This window comes from Diceros bicornis, chromosome 18 (assembly GCF_020826845.1).
Source record: "Diceros bicornis minor isolate mBicDic1 chromosome 18, mDicBic1.mat.cur, whole genome shotgun sequence".
Taxonomy (NCBI): domain Eukaryota; kingdom Metazoa; phylum Chordata; class Mammalia; order Perissodactyla; family Rhinocerotidae; genus Diceros; species Diceros bicornis.
In genome coordinates, this window is record NC_080757.1 from 1,980,663 (window position 1) to 1,998,028 (window position 17,366).

General features: G+C 50.7%; 1 protein-coding gene across 3 annotated transcripts in view; it reads left to right on the top strand.

Moving 5' to 3' along the window:
* The first annotated feature begins 6,568 nt into the window (after nucleotides 1–6,568).
* EPN2 (epsin 2) overlaps nucleotides 6,569–17,366 on the top strand; it is an 85,530-nt gene continuing 74,732 nt past the window's right edge. The window contains exon 1 of one of the 3 annotated variants that reach the window (XM_058559574.1): nucleotides 6,569–7,064. The gene's annotated coding sequence lies outside the window, so the exon portion shown is untranslated. Of the gene's footprint in view, nucleotides 7,065–8,527; nucleotides 8,616–17,366 lie in introns of those variants that run through there. The other 2 variants (XM_058559576.1, XM_058559573.1) reach the window with 2 other exon arrangements.

Sequence of the window (17,366 nt, forward strand, 5' to 3'; positions counted from 1 at the left end):
GGTTTCGCACACAGCACTATCGCGTCACTCTTTTCCAGTCCTCTCAGCCCACTCAGTTGCCCTGGACTCTCCTGGAATCCTCCAGGCTGCAGGGTCTCAACTCCAGCCAACCTATTTTCCTTCTGGGGAGGAGGGTGGGGAATGGGGAGTCTGGAAACAGAGAGGAGAGCAAGGAGCAGAGCCACAGGGCAGCCCGAGTACCTCCCCCCATTGCCCTCACATGACTCTGGCAGAGGTCTCATGAGGGTGAAGTGTTGGGGGTGTGAACCCTATATGACAGGTTGCAAAACTTAGGCCCTCAAAAAGGTGAAATTGCTAATGAGGGCCGGCCCCGTGGCTTAGCGGTTAAGTGCACGTGCTCCGCTACTGGCGGCCCGGGTTCGGATCCCGGGCGCGCACCGATGCACCGCTTCTCCGGCCATGCTGAGGCCGTGTCCCACATACAGCAACTAGAAGGATGTGCAACTATGACATACAACTATCTACTGGGGCTTTGGGGGAAAAAAAGGAGGAGGATTGGCAATAGATGTTAGCTCAGGGCCAGTCTTCCTCAGCAAAAAGAGGAGGATTAGCACGGATGTTAGCTCAGGGCTGATCTTCCTCACACACACACACACAAAAAAAACAAGAAATTGCTAATGAGTGGAGGAGCTATGATTTAAACCTTGGCTTTCTGACTCCCAATTTCATGCCCTTGGCATTGGAGGGGACCGCACTCTCAGAGAGGTGACTGTCATCTCAGTCTTGATTTGGGCTTTTTGTCCAAAATGATCAGCTGATGCTGACAGAAGAGTCTGATGCAGACCAGGAGTGATCAGGGGAGGGGCATGGTCCCCAGCACAGTGACAAGTCTTCTATTTCTGCCTCTTCATATCAAAGACAGCAGCATTTTTGGAACACAAGCTGCAAGTGGTTTGTGATTATGCATAAAATATGGTTGGGAGGGCACTGGGTAATAAAACTAAGATTTAAGCATGTCTTTAACAAATATTTATTCAGAGCTGAATGGATATCAAGAACTAAGGGAGAAGCACTCAGAACGGGGGGAGGATGGCCACAGCTATGAGAGTCTTGTTACATTCCCCGATGAATGACTGGAATGGATGCTTGGTGGCAACAGCTGTTTATTGATCTTGTGTATGACTTAAGACAGGGGTGACTGTTTTACACATAGGGTTTTTGGTTGTGAGCAAAAGAAATGGATTCTGGTTACATAAAGAAAAAAGTGGAAGGAAATTGTGTGTGTGTGTGTGTGTGTGTGTGAGGAAGATCAGCCCTGAGCTAACATCCATGCCCATCCTCCTCTTTTTGCTGAGGAAGACCGGCTCTGAGCTAACATCTATGGCCAATCCTCCTCCTTTTTTCCTCCAAATCCCCAGTAGATAGTTGTATGTCATAGTTGCACATCCTTCTAGTTGCTGTATGTGGGATGCCCCTCATGGCCGGACAAGTGGTGCGTTGGTGCGCACCCGGGATCCAAACCCAGGCGGCCAGTAGCGGAGCGCGTGCACTTAACCGCTAAGCCACCGGGCCGGCCCCCAGAAGTGGAAGGAAATTTAGTGGAAGGAAATTTAAATGTAGTGGAAGGAAATGGAGCAGCTCAGAGAATCAAAGACAAGCTTTGGAAAAAGGCTACCACCTCAGGCAGCCCCAGGACCTCAGAAGCAAGAATTGACGGGCATGCTTTTGAGGATGACATTACTGAGGGCTGGTCTGTGAAGGGAGGACAGATGCTGGGCAGTTAGTCCAGTGGAGGACCCCACCAAGTGGCTAGGATGTCAGCTGATAGCATCCAAGTCCCCAGAGGTCTCACCTGCAGCTGGCGGGTGGGACTTGACTAAACAGGAAGTAGTTTTGCCAAGGTGAGTTTCAAATCCTTTAGGTCTAAGGACCCAGCATAGGTTGGGGATACCTGGCCTCGTAGTAACCTATAGACAAGACTCTGGAATTGCTCTTCGAGAGCCTCTATAAGGAAACTGCAGATAAATTTGCACAGAAGTGCAAAGACATATATGATCAAGGACACACATTGCATGTTGCATTGTTTCTAGAAACAGAATCCAGGGGATAATGTCCGCCATTCATTGGGGACTGGTTAAATACACTAAGCCATTGGGATTGAAGCAGTTCTCTTTATGCTGATGTGGAAGAATCTCCAAGAGATACACTGTTAAGTGAAAAGAGCATGATGAGAGAGTTACTATTTGTGTAGAGGTGGGGGTGGGGGGCAGATACGTATAAGCCTGCAAGTCCCCGGAGAATCCCTATTACACTGTTAACAGTGGTTACCCCCCGGGAGGGGGACTGCAGGTCTGGGGCGACAGCAGGAGGGAGACTTTTTTTTACTGTATGTCCTGATGTACTGTTTGCACGTTTTTCTGTGCACGTATTTTCAGAAACTTTTACTTTGGAGTGATTTTAGATCTACAGAAAAATTACAGATACAGCACAAAGAGTTCCCCATTGCCTTCCCTCAGCTCCCTCTAATTTCCATACACACCATTGTCCATTTGTCAACACTGAGAAATTAACATCGCTACAATACTATTAACTAAGGTGCAGAAATTATTCACCAGTTTTTCCACCAATCTCTCTTTTCTGTACTAGGATTCCATCCAGGATCCCACATTGCATTGAGTTGTCTTGTCTTCTTAGTCTCCTCTAGTCGGTGACAGTCTTTCTTGTGTTTCATGATGTTGACAGTTTTGAAGAGTACTGGTCAGTTATTTGTAGGATGTGTGCATGTATTTTTTAAGGATTATTTTTAAAGATATTTACTAAATATGAAAAAGAAATAAGAAAGAGAGAGAAACAAAGAGAAAGAGAGAGATAGAAAGCAAGAATAAATGAAAGAAAGAAGAGAAAAAGGAAAGAAAGAAAGACTTGGGAGTTTCTCTCAAAAGACAGCTTTCCTTGAGGCAACAGCAGGTGTGGCCTTCAAGAAAGCTACGATGACACCAGCCTGACCCAACAGCTCTGCTCGCCTGGTTCCTGGGCTGGTCTGAACTGGAGGTATTAAGAATTGTCTCTGAGAGGTAACAGAGACGGCTCTTGGCAGCTCCAGGCTTCCACAGCCCTGGGTACTCACAATCTCGGAAGCAGAGAGGGCCACTTTCCTGATGGTTTTAGCTAAAAATCCCTAGGAAAGGTCTTATTGGCTGGGCTTGAGTCACATGGCCATCCCTGAACCAATCACTATGGCCAGGGAGGTGAGCATTCTCATTGGCCAGCCAGGATCATGCCTGCCCCTGGGCTGACAGTGAGGAGGGCTGCTCTCCACAGCTGCAGAGCAGCTTGGATACATGTCTGCCGCACCTTCCAGCCCTTCTCTCCTGACTCACCCTCTGCTTCTCTCTTCTATGCATCCCGCAGTCCAGATAAACTCACCACTGGTCCATGGTTTCCTGCCCCGGGTCTTTGCTCAGCCTGCCCCCCACCCCCCCTTGCTCTTCCCCCATAACTAGCCATCCTCACAGACCCAGCTCAAACGCTGCTCTCGGGGCAGACTTCCTTGTGTTACGGCTCTGGGGGGTTATGTTTCAACTCTCAACCCAAGCTGAAAGCTTTAGGAAGGTGGAGGGTGTTCGACTTGTCGGTGAATTTTCTGAAGAAGCAAGCACAGTGCCTTTCTGAGGCCGGGAAGGCGCTCTGGCTTCTTTAGGCTATACCGCAAGAGGAAGGGGTGCTCTGAGGGGGCCGCCGCTGAGCGCCCTGGGGAGACGCAAGTCCCTGACTCCCGGGACTCGAGTGAAAAGCCCAGCCCTGCCCTGCAGCTGGGTCACCAGCTATGGCCCCTCCCCGCCCCTCACTTTGCTTACCTGTAAAATGGTGATAACAGGTGTCCCTCTCTCATACAGTGGTGGTGACTGTTGACTGAAAATGCAAGTAAGGTGTTTAGTCCATCTAGATTCTTGTTTGGGTTCTTCACCGCTATAGGGGAAAAAGCCAGAAGATTAAGGGTCAATAAGGAACAGAAATGTTGTGTCATAAGATCAGAAACTATATTTAAGTGGATGCTATGTTTTAATAGTTACACAGAATGCCCTTGGGAGGAAAACTGAGGAAGCTTATTGAAACTTGTTTATGAGGTGTGATAAGAGCTTTGGAAGAAAGGCATTATGTAAACCCAAGCAGAATTATCAGTGTATTGATTGATTTAGTAAATACAAGTATGAAAGCCTGGACCTGTCAAAAAATGAAATGAAAACTGTTTGGAAATGGGGTTGATGACCATTATTGTCGGGAAGCTGGGTACCGAGTGATGAAATCCGCAGTCAACTGGCTGGGGGAGGATAGGGAGTTCGTTAGAGTGGTGGGCATTGCTGCACACCTCCCCAGCGTCTGTTCCGCTCTCATAACCCTGCCCCCCAGCTCCAGGGGTGAGCCCTGATTGGCCTGAGACAATCACTCTAATCCCTCACCTCAAATTCCTCACAGTTGGCTCTGGGATGGGCAGGCCATCCAAGTGCTAATCAGAGCAAGTCTTGGGTATTACTTTGCTAGTTGGGAGAAAGACATTGTCTGCTTCTGGGTGGTGTGGCTACAGATGTGGGGCATGGATCTGCTACAGCCAATTTACAGCCAGTCAAGACACCAGCCAAGGAAAATGATGACATGTCTAGGGGGCGTATGTCAAAGAAATGGAGCCAGAATCTTGATCATACTGCACATGAAGCCCTAGCTCTGGAGATTTTAGTTAAATGAGCCAATTGAGTCTAATTATCATTTAAGCCAGTTTGAGTTCAGTTTTCTGTCAAAATAGTTCCAACTGATGTTTTGGCTTGTGTGCTAAAAAGTCCAGGGTGAAAGCTTCAGGTATTGCTGCTTCAAGGTGCTCAGGTAATATCAGCAGGAATCTATCTTTTCTCTCATCTCTGCTCCCCGTCCCCTCCCCCCCACCCCCCCCACCCCCCGCCCTGTGTTGGCTTCATTCTCAGGCTGGCTGTCTTGGTGTGGAGCTGTTCTAGGCTTACATCCCACTAGCTCAGCAACCTCATGGGAAGATAAAGTTCCCTTTTTTAATGGTTTCTGCAAAAATCCTGGGCTTGAGTCTCATTAGCCTGTCTTGAGTCATGTTCCCATTCCTGACCCAATCACTATGACCAGGGAGAGCTGCTCTGATTGGCTCAGCTTTGGTTATACACCCACCCCTGGAGCTGGAGGAGAGGGGCAATCTCTCCCCTCAGCCTATTCAAATTCCTCTCAAGAGTTTAGCTTTGGAAACAGACATGCATGGGTTTTCCAGCATTGCCACTTTTTAGCACTGTGATCATGGGCAAATAATTGAATCTCTCTGATCCTCATCTGTAAAATGGAGATAACAATTGTCTCAAACTCAGGGTTGTCATGAAAAGGAAATGAGATAATCCATGCAAAGCATTTGCACAGTGCTCACTGCTTTATTGTTATTGTTATTATTATTATTAATATTTCCTAGCACCAGTACCTTCACTTCCAGGAAGTCTGCCCTGATCACTCCCCCCCTACAAGCTAGAAGGAAACTTCCTCCTGTGAGGTCTCACAGCCTTTCCTCTTACGATTTTCTATGTGGTGTTTCAGTTTCTGCTTGTGTTCTTGTCTCCTCTGCTTCGTATCTGTCTTAACAAGAACCACTATTAACACCCACGTAGGGCTTTACAGTTTCCAGAGCATTTCCTTCTCTGCTCTTTCATTCTGAATAGAATTGCAATCCTGTAAAGTGGGAGAGAGTATTATTCCCACTTGGCAGATGAGGAAACCGAGACCTGGAAGGAGCAGTGACATGGCCAAGGTCAAGCAGCAGATCAGTGGACAAGAAATTAGGTGTTTCTGGATTCCCAGCACTGGGCTCTTCTCTGCTGGACAAATGGTTTTGAATCTCGAGTTCAAACCTTCGGTGAAGACCCCTAGGACCTCCTTCTGCACCTTTCCTAGGCAATTCTTTTCACTCAGTGCACCATCACTCCCAAAGTGCCTCTCCCCTCGAAGCCTCCTGTCCTAACCCCAGAGACAACTCTGGCCTGCACGGCCATTTCCTTCTGCTTCCTGGTGGAACACCACTCTGACCAGCCCCTATCACTCTGCCTAGTGATGCACTTGGAACCTGCCTCCAAATCCTGGGAAGGGCAGACAAGTGTGCCCAACTGCTTGGGGCGTGGGCATAGCCCCTGGCTTGTCCTGCACCCTCTTCTGCGAGACTGCTTGCGTGCTCTGGACTTGGCAGAACCTGGGTTTGAATCCCAGCACTGCCACGTGCTGCCTGTTTGCTTATCATAGAATGGGAGTAGGACTGCTGCCTTCCAGGGCTCATCACGAGGATGAATGAGAGAGGGAATGGGAAAGAGGGTGATACGCTTCAAAAGAGGTGCAGAAAGGAGAAGTGACTTGGAGGAATGCAGGAATGTCCCTTCTGACCTTGCACAGGGGCGGTGGTCTTCTGGCCTCAGGAGGCCCTCCCCCACTCCCAGCCTGGCTCAACCTCGTGCTCTCCGACTCACTTCCTGGGCTGTACTTGGCTCATCACCTCTTTATCTGTATCCAGTTCTCTTTCCAAAGCTTGCAGCTTTATCTCTGTGGCTACGCAGACTCGCAGACGCGCTAGCAGAAGGGGAAGGGAATGGGCTCCGCATGTAGAAAAATCGTCCCGGGTGACAGAGCCCCTGCATCTCTTCAAACCTCAAGTTCTTGCCTGTAAAATGCAGACAATGAGAATGCGCAGCTTGTGGGGCCGTGGGGAGGTTTGAGGCCAGTGCTGTTTTGTATGGCAGCATCTAGCCACATGCGGCTATTTAAATTCATTAATTAAAGTTGAATAAGGTCTTAAATATTCAGCTCCTCGGTCGCACTAGCCACATTTCAAGTGCTTACAGTGGACGGCACAGCTAGAGAACATTTCTGTCACTGTGGGAAGTTCCACTGGGCAGCGCTGGTTTAGACCATCTACGTAAAGCGCTCAGGCCTGCACAGGGCACCCACCGTGTGCTGCCATAATTCATCAGAAGGGCAGGAGCCATGGCTTCACGTCAAGTTCTGCTCTCCCACAAGGGCCAGGAAGGCCCGGTAAAAAGCGAGCTTTGGCTTACAAGGTATGTTGGACTGGTTGAGGGTCTTCTTTGGGTTGGAGGTGGACCAAGTTCAAAACGGGGAGTTCAGGTTCCTGCCGCAAGGCAGCGTGTAGGGCTTAACGCGCTCTTCTGGCGGAGGAGGGACGCTGAGCAGTGGGAGGGGCAGCAAACTGCGGGGAGCGGTTTCCACATCTAGAACTACCCGTGTCGGACTTTTCAAAGGAAAAATGGCCATGTGGGTTTGCAAATGTGTTAGCGTCCCCCAACTCTCTCTCTCCTCCCCCACTTCTTTCTCTTCTCTCCTCCTCCCCTTCCTCTCCTCTCTCTCCCCTCCCCTCCCATTTTCTCCCCCCTCCCCTCCCTCATATTTTTGCCAGAGAAGGGAAGTCTAGATCCCAGCTTGTGAGGACAGACGGGATGCCTTCGTCCGTCTGGCTCCTTCATAGGGAGGAAGAATTCAAGGCTCAGAGAAGTGCAGGGACTCGCCCGAGGTCCCTTAGGAAGTGAGGGCAGAGTGGGACTTCTGGACACAGCTTCCCTGAAACCAGAGCTTGGCATGGCGTTGATGTCACCCAGGCCTCCTTGGAACACAGGCAGCGGGGACGGTGCTGTCCACCGCCCTAGCAGCCCCGACCCGTACCCCAGGCCCCGCCGTGAGGCGTCTGCTGGCCTCTCCCCCGCCTGGCCCGTCCCCTTCGGTGCCCAGCGCCGGGCTTGGCACACACTGGGCGCCTCGTGGGCGCTGGCTGACCCGGCGGGAAGAGGCGGATCCTGTCGCTGGCGCGACGGTGCCAGGCGTGTGAAGGGCCGAGCCCGCCCGGGGGTGTCTGTAACCTCCCGCGAGGGGACGGCCAAGGGCTCCCCGTCTGGTGTGACGCCCCCTCTGGCAGTGTAGCCGAGCCTGTGCCCCTCTCCGAGTAGTTTCTGAGTGTTTTATTGAAGTGTAACACACATACGGAAAAGCGCACACGCCTGAAGTGTTCCTCAGTGAACTTGCACAGCGGACACACTCGTGACCCAGCACCGCCCCAGAGACCGGCGGTGACCGGCCCCGGCCTTCCAGAGCCCCTCCCGAGGGAAGCCTGAGCCCCGCCGCGGCCTCAGGCGCGAGGCGGCGGGCCGAGCACGCGGCGGCGCGCGGGCGCTCCGGGGGGCCGCGAGCGGCGGCTCGAGTACGGGGCGGGGGACGTGCGGGAGGTCGCCGACTGCGCGGCTCGGGAACGACTCTGCAGGGCTCGTGTGGCGGCTGGCCGTCGCCCCGACGCGCGCGTGGGCTTCGGGGGTCGTCCGGGGGACGTGGACGTACGCCGCGGGCCGCTGAGGGAGGGCCGGGCGGCCCCGCGCGGGGTCGCGGGTGTGTGGGGGGCCGCGGGGGCGGGGCCTGGGCGGGGGCGGGGCCGGCGGGCGCGCGCACGCAGCCGGCGCGCCCCCTCCCGGCCGCCATGTTGGCTGGTGTGTGGGTGTCAAACCGAGCTAGACGCGGCGGCGGCTCCGCGGGCTCCGGTCGCTCCCGCCTCCCCGGCGCTAGTGGCGGCCGCGGCCGCGCACCCGGGCCGGCCCGGAAGAGCGGAGGTGAGCCGGGGCCCGCGGGGCTCGGGGGCCGGAGCGGGGCCCCCCAGGGCGCGGACCCTCCCCTCCCCAGGGGGGACGCCCCCAGAGCACAGGCCCCCGCCCCCCAGCCAGCCGCCCGCAGCAGGCACCCCTGCTGCCCCAGCTGGGTAGCATCCACCTCAGGCGGGGCCCCCTTCTTTCCAGCCAGGTCCCGCTCCACGGGCAGGAGCATGGCCCCCTCCCCATCTAGGTCCTTCTTTCCGCTACAAGGACCCCCCGTTTCCCTATCGTGGAGCTCTTCCTTTTATATCCTCGGAGTCTGGGGCTCCCTTTCCTCCCACGCCAGATCCAGGAGTCCCCTCCAGGCCCTCACCCTCCACCTTTCGTCTTGGAACAACCCCGCCCCTCCTCCCCAGAGCACTTTCCTCCCGTCCGCGGGCCCAGCGCCCCTTTCCTCCAGAGCCCCGCCGGGTCTGCCTCTCGCCCCCGTGCAGAGCCCAGCCCCCGTTCCCTCCAGAAGCCGAGGGAGGGGTCCCCTCGGTACGGGATCCCGGCCCGTGCCCCCTCTCCTTTGGGCTGGAGCGGGCCCCCTTCCCCGCCCTAGGTTCTCCCTCCCCACCCCCACCCGCACCCCCACGGCACAGCGGGGACGGGGGTGGCAGAGCCAGGCTCCAGCTGCCTTTTGTTCCGCGTGGGATGGCAGAGACCCCGCGCGGCGGTCCTGCTCGGCTCATCGGGGTGGGTGAATGGGTGCGTGGGGGCCGGCCTCTCCAGGAGACCCTTCTTGTCTCTCTCCGTGGGGCGGCTCCCCAGGAGCCTAGCGCATTGGGAGAGGCCGGCCCTTCCTAGAGGAGTCCGTGCCGACAGGTTTTTGTTTGCGACCTGGAGTTGGCCCAGTGGCTTTGCGGGCGAGTGGGGAGGGGCAACTTGCTCTCCTCCGAAACCCCAGCAGAGGCCCGTGAAAACCCATTCCTCCGTCCTGGGGCTCCGTCTGGGCTCCCTTCTCTGTTTTGCTGCCCTAGACGCATCTGAAGTGTGTGCCTGAAGAGAGGATGGAACTTAACCATCATCAGGGTTAAGGTGGGGGAAACGGAGGCCCAGAGAAGCAGTGATTTGCCCAAGGTCACACGCAGTGATACTGTGTCAGTTGCCAGAACTAGAAGCTCGGTATTTAGGGCTTTCTCCACCACGTTTTAGATTTTTTTTAGAGAGATGTTCAGGATTACTCCTCTCCTCGTTTATTTTTAACATTCACAAAGAAAATGGGCAGGAAAAGATGAGAAGTGTGAGTTCTTTTCCGCCTCCAGAAAATGCCCTGTGAAAGAAGGGATTGGAACGGGGGTTAAAATAATTGAAAAAGGTGCATTTTAATTATCCATGCCCTCCTCTCCCCCTCCTCCCTCAATTACATAAGATTAATGAAGCTCTGGCAGAAAACTTGTGCATCTTGTAGCTCTAGATATCCGATGATAGGTGCTGACAAAATCATGTGCTGAATCCTGCATGGCAGTGATTGAATTTGCAGTGATAATTAAGTTTTCATCTGTATTTAATTGAAAATCAAAAGAGACTACAGTTTGTTTCTGAATGGTACTTATTCCAGTGATTGTGTTTGGGACAAGTGATTGTGTTGGAGAAGTCACCAAGATCTTCTCATCTTTTGTTTATCTGTGTTTTAATTCTTACATTGTTAAAGCTTATTTGTTTCTTTAGTTTTAATATTGGGTTAGTCATCCTTACCAGTCTCACTGGGCTATTCTTTTGTAAGTGTTGAATGAGATACTGGCTATTAAAGTTTGGTAAAGTGCAAATTACTGTAAGGCATGGTTCAGGACTGCATCCCACAAGCCCCTGGACCAGGAGCAAGTTCGGATTGTCCTGTGGGGTGTCCTGATCTCTCCTGGTTTGCCCAGCCTTTGCCTCCCTGAACTCTGAGCTTGCAGATCGGGAGCTCTGTGGAGAACTCTCTGCCAGCAAGCTGTGTTGTGCCAAGTACGTATGTGAGGTGTGAAGAAATGTAAAACTTGCGAGCGATGATACCTAGCATGATATTCGCAGTCTTGAAAAATGACCCATCCTTTGTAGAAATCCTCTGTAGAAAGACAGTTGCCTCTTTATGTAGCTGTCTTCCATAATAAGGTGTGGATTTCCCAATAGTTGGGATTCTGATAGGAGTCCTGAAAAGTTTTTTAGACTCTGATTTGTTTTAATGGCTTGGCTTTTCCTGAACTTAAAGAATGGGCATTTTTTTTTTTTTTTTTAATTTCATTAGGAGGAGTGGCAACTTGCAGTTCTTTGTGGACTAAGGTGCTCAGAGATTTTCATGCATGCAGTTGTCGTTGTCATACTCTTGGGAAGTGCATTAAAGTTTTCAAAGCTTTTTGGCAGTTGTTCTCACTGTTCCCCAGAATCTTCCTGTCATATTGGTGGGGTGTGGATGACCATGGTGGTTGTCATTTTATGGCATGAGTACCTGGTGACCCTGAGCCTTGGAGAAATCAAGGGCTTGGATTTTGGGAATTTGAGGTTGGCGAGGATAGAAAGTCTTATCTAGTCCTACTCCCTCGTTTGTCTGCTGGACTTTCAACTCACGTTTGATTTAAACAGACCTCTTCTGTCAAGCCTTTGCCAGCCAACTCCACCAGTGTCTGGGCCCCTCTGGTCTCTAAGCTTCACCACCCCAAACAGTCTGGTGGAGCACTTATCATGTTGTCTGTGTATCTGGGGCTCTTGTGACACTTGGACATCTTTGAAGCCAATGATTGCCCTGTCTTTCTTTACTTCTCCAGCACCTAGCTCAGTCTCTGACCTGTGGTAGGTACTCAGTAAAGGTCTGAGGTGTAAATAAGTAGTCGTGGGGGCAGGGGAACAAACTTTTATTGATCCCTTACTACAGGCTCCGCTGTTCTGTCTTGCTCTTGCAAAGACCACTGCTGTTGGTCCAGCAGTTATATGTAAGTCACGTGGGTATTATCCCTCTTCTACAGCTTAGGAAACTGAGACCCAGGGGCTTAAGTCATGTGTTCAAGGTCACATAGCCAGTAAGTCATGGGGCTGGTATTCGAACAGGTCTGTTGGATCCCACAATATTGTTATGCCTGTTACTTCATTTGAGGAACCGAGTCTCACAGGGAGGAAGAGACTTGCTTATAGCCCTTCTGCAAGTTGACAATGGACTGAATACCGTGGGATAATAGTTAAGATTGTTGAGGGTGGGAGAGAGCACATTTTGCTTTTGTCGGATGCATTATGAAATGACTGTTTATGACCATCTGTTGAGTTTTTGAAAATTGACAAGCTTTCTCATAAGTTCCTCAATGGAATTTTCTGTGATCTTAATTAGCTTGTTCAGGGTGTCTAAAAATAGAAACTTAGAAAATCAGATACAGTGAAATAAGTGTCCGTGTGCGTCAGTGAGTGTATTCAGTGACATCTATCTAGGGACTCGTTTGACCAGACCTGTTTTCAAGTCAAGCACTTACGTTGTTTGTGTCTTGAAATGCAAAGCTGTTTCTGCAGACTTTTTTTTAAGATAATTTCATTTTGTCTTCACATGGATGTATAGCATAGGGATTACCACCCATCCATGAGTGGAACAACTGAGGCCCAGAGAGGTTAAGTGACCTTGGAGGGACTGGCACAGACAGGAGGCAAACCCAGGTCCGTGTGGTTCCCAAACTTGGGTCCCTCCTGCTCCACCGGCTCCTGTGGGTCGTCATTTAAATTATAGGATAAACTTGTGACCTGAAAATCACCAAGTTTATTTAGAAGGTTGGGACTTGTGAATAAGGAGGTTTCTGTCTTTTTCCTAACCTTAGGATCTGTGAAAGCACTGCTGTTTGAATGTTGAGTTTAATGGAGCACTTTAACTGATAGATGCTAGATTTAGGGTTTGATTAAAAAAAAAAAAAAAAAAAGCCTGCCTCCTTTGAACCACATCTGCAACATTGTTAAAATGCTCCCTGTATGTGCATTGGATTCTTCCTGGTGACTCATTCCCAGCATACCCAGGTACTGGAGCCTGCTTTGTGCCTGGGCACAGAAAAGCTTTCCTGTTGATCCTGGTCTAGACAGAGTGTGTTGCATTTTCAGGCCCTCTAGAGATAGAATGGGTAACTTAATTCTCTTTCTGTTCAAGCAGTGCTAGGAATTGGGTGCACAGAGGGCTGCAAATGAAGGGACCCCGCCCCACCATGTTCCCTTCATGGCAACCTGGCTGATAAATGGAGCCTAGAAAAGCAGGCTCATCCTGAGGGGTAGCTGACCATTTAGGGCTGATGCATGATGTGGATTTAAAAGCATCTGTAATTAATCACTTCTGAGTGCAGGCGTCATCGTCCCTCTCTCAGGATTTGGGAACCCCAGCCCAGAAGATTGAATGGGAAGGTGTGTAAGGTGTCAGCACTGGCTGGCTGTGCAGGGGAAACTCAAGAACAGCAGTTGCTTTTTGCCTCTGAAATGCTCTGAATACTGCTCAGAAGATGATGGCATGTCACTTGGGAAGGGAATTTGGTTTTTCAAAGAGATGTTTTCACTTTGTTCTTTCATGATTATAATTTGGACTGTGGTCACAGATATTATCACTCTGTGGGTTAGTCAGGATGTTTTCCTCAATGAAGGGAATGTAAGATGTCCGTATCCTTTGAAGAGGCAGTAAATGTAGGATTCTGTTTGAAAAGCTGGTTCATCATTCTCACACATCAAGCAAGATGCTCACCGTCAAGGCTTTTTAGAAATGCAGCTGGGAAGGGACAAGGGGGAGTGATGTTGGGCACCAAGCGGACTCCCACGGGGCCCTTAGGGATGGCCAGTGGTGTTAATGGAAGTCACTCTTCCTCCCTCCAACAATTCAGATTGATTTAATATTCTTTGGTGTTTAGAGTTTGGGGAAAAAAAACTATTTTCCTCCAGTAGTAATTATCAGCATGTCCATCAAAACCAAACACGTGGGTGTGTGTTTGAGCCCTGATGGTTTTTGAATGTCTGCTGTGTGCCGGGCTCTGCACTACTGCTTTTATGCACAGTATTTAATTTAATTTTCATCATGATCCTGCAAGGCTTGTCACCATTTCTCTTTTTTGCATATGCAAAAACTAAATCTCAGAGGGCTTCAGCAGCCTGCCCCAGGGCACACAGCCGGTAAGTTCCCCAGCTGGTATTTGCTGCCACCTGTGTCAGATTCAAAACCACATTATTTCTGCTACGTCACTCTGCAGCTGGCCCAGGTGCTCCCCTAGCCCCACTCTCCCCTCTCAACAGCCCTGGGAGGTAGGCGTGTCGCAGGTGAGCGAGCTGAGGCTCAGAGCCGTCAAGCTTGTTCACGTGCACCCACCCAGTGGCTGGCAGGGCCTGAATTCAGTCCCACCCCTGTCTGATTTTGGAGTCTCATGAGCTGTTTCTATGACAACACCTCACCTCCTTGTCCAGGACTACAGAAGTAAATTCTAAGACCCACAGCTGCCTGGATGTGTGCAACAGGGACCTGGGGGGACCCAGCTGGGTGGGCTGGGAGGACGTCTGTGTGGGCTGGTAGGAGTTTGTGTTTGCAAAGCTGTGTTAAAATAATTGCCCAAATTGCTCTTTGAGGGAATTTCTTTTTACTCTGTAATCCTGAAGCCCTGTATATTGGTTCTGTGAACATGACACATGGGAATTAAGGACTAAAAAATCCTCTGGTAATGCTGTTGTTAAAACATGATCAAATTCATGCAGAAGAACTTGATAGTCTTAAACACTTACATATAAATAAAAATATAAAGTATCTCCTTCCTCAGCAGGCAATTGACACATGACTTGTAGCAGATGGGTCCTTTTTCTGATCTTGGCAGTGTACGAGGAGGCTAGGGTGCGATCATTTTCCTGCAGATTGAGAATTGCCTGCAGCCCCCGAGCCAGGGTGGTCAACAGCGGTGTGTCAGCACCCACCCTGTGTGCTCTCGGGGGCCTAGGGGTTGGACTTGCGTCTGTTGAATAAATCATGGGAGCTGAAAGTTGCTGTTCAGAGTCTGCTCTCTTCTCTGCGCCACCCACGAGCAAGTCACAGCAATGAAGGAATGCTAACAGACTAAAAAGTCACATTTTTACTTGAACTCAAGTCCTCCATGAGTGCCCGTTTGATACCCAGAGCTGTCCTGGCTATAATGAGTATACTTTGGATCCAAAAACTTGAGAAACAGGTGATCAGAGAAATAATTTTATTCCACTTTATGAGAGGCAGTCCGGTTGATGTAGAAGCATGGGCATCAAATCAAGGACAATTTCATGACAATAGGGCAGAATATTTGAGATCAGAGCCTGGAAAATATGCATCACGTGTCTTTAGAGTTCAAGTAATGGGTGTAAATAAAATGCCGTGTTTCTTGACACCAAGAACTTAGTCTAATTGAGAAGACAAAGTTATTATTTGTGAGACAGAAGCTGGTGGTTTGTGGAGCTCTGATTTTGATTCTTTGTCAGATCAAGAATGAAGAAAAGTCTAGAAGAGTCAGGAAGAAGGTAGGATTTGAGTTGGACCTCGAAGGACAGGGAACAGTGTCTGGGAGCGGAAGCCATTTCAAGTTGAGGGAACAGCAGGAGGCAAAGCTTGGGGTGGGCTTGGGCAGGTCCTGCATGCGTTTGGTGTGTGTGTGGTATGTGCGTGGCACAGGCTCCAGAAGCAGCTCTGCCCAGTGGATGCCTGCCGAGAGCAGTAAGGACCGAGGTGGCCAGATGGCCACTGGCTCTGATGAGGCAGTAGCCTTGGGATTTGGTGGTGTTGGCAGTAGGGAGCTCAAGTGTTTGGGGAGGGACCTTCTGGCAGGGACCTGCAAAGTGGCATAATTCCTGTGGGTGAGGGCCTGGTTGGGCTGGCTTCATGAGAATGGATAGGTCACAGTTCTGGAGATAGCACAAGGGTACGTGTCAGAGTGAAGGGAGGCCAGAGTTCAGTTCTGTTTGGGGAGAGGCAGGGGCCTCAGTGCCAGCTGGGAAGTGTGGATGTGACACCCTGTGAGCCTGCAGTTCTTATCCTTGGCTGCACCTGCAAATCACGTGGCCTGGAAAGCTTTTTAAAAATTCCTGTGATGGGGCCCCACCCCAGACCATGGAGGGGGAGCCAGTAGTTTTTTTAGAAGTACCCTAGATGATTATAATAGTTTGTGTGGGCTGAGAAGCTGAACTGTGTGCTCAGGGGAGCCTGTAGGAGTGTCAGGGATTAGAAGGTGGGAAAAACTTGGAGCCGGAGAAAGCAAGAAGCCTTTGCAGTAGTGAGGTATGGTGTGCTGGGGCCCTGAGCTGCCATAGAGCAACTGTGGACCGGCTTGAGAAAAGAGGGAGGGGACGGCAGATAAGGTGGAATCTTGCCAGAGAGAGAGAGGCAGAGATGACCACCTGGGCTGCTGAAGTTTGCTTTTGAGCCGCCGTGGGAAAGGGGGCTAGTTTAGCAAAGAGTGTAAACAAGGTGAGGGCAGGAGGAGAGATTGTGACCCACCTGTTTGGTAATCCTCCTTCAGCCTGATTTTTAGCCAGGTCTATGGAGCAGGCACAGAGGGTTCTTACCTGTTCATTCAAGCCTGCGAGCTAGGTTCCTTCCGACACCCCTAATTGTATTGACTGTAGCAGACACTGCTTGTAAAATTTAAAACTAAATTTCTTTACGGTAATCATATTAAAGATAGTTGTGATTTAGAGTTCCTAATTTAGTAAGATTCACTTTTTAGTCAAAGATTTGAAATAAGATTTTACCTGGTGCATTTACTGCATATCACAATATCGTTATTTATGGTATTTCCAGAAAAAGTTAGTTTACTGTCCAATTCATTCAGTCTTTATTTTTATTTTTATTTTTGTGAGGAGATCAGCTCTGTGGTAACATCTGCCAATCCTCCTCTTTTTGCTGAGGAAGACTGGCCCTGGGTTAACATCCGTGCCCATCTTCCTCCACTTTATGTCGGACGCCACCACAGCATGGCTTGACAAGCAGTGCGTCGGTGCATGCCCAGGATCCGAACCGGTGAACCCCGGGCCGCCGCAGCGAAGCGCGCGCACTTCACTTCTTGCGCCACTGGGCCGGCTCCTCATTCAGTCTTTATTTAATATTTATTGAGCACATATATATTATGAACTATACACTGGGAATACATAGATGATAAAGTGTAAGTTCCTGCACTCAGGTAGCTTATGGTCTGCAGAGAGTGGCTCCCGACATAGGGACAAGTGATGTTAGCCCCAGGAGAGAGAAGTTTAGAATGTGGTGTCAGACACTGAGAATGAACCTGGGTGTCAGAGAAGCTTCAGAGGAAATGATATGTAAGTAGAATCTTGAAGGAGAAGTGGGACTTCCGGGGACAGAGACGAGAGGACTCCCGACTGAGGGAATGGCGCTAGGCCAAGGCCTGAGGGTGAAGCATCAAGCTCGGGCTCAGCAAGGAGGACGTGGATGAGGAAGGGCTGGACATGTGGCAGAGGCCCAGCCACAGGCCAACCAGGCAGGACAGGCGACCAGGCAGGACAGGCAGACCCAGAAGGACAGGCAGAGAGCTTAGTGCGATTTGAGTCGGGCTGTGGTTCTCACACAGTCTTTTTGGTGGTGAGCCAGCAGGGCCCTGGGCCCTCTGCCCTACCTCTAATCAGAGCAGCTCTGATCTGAACATGGGGAACTAAAAGGGGCTCATTTGAGAAGTGTTCCTCTGCTGTTTAAAAAAAACCAAAGTGATCTCACTACTGTAGGTGCTGGGGAACCACTGTGAGCAGGAGAGTGTCCTGTGGGTGTCGGGCAGGGAGGGACTGGATGCT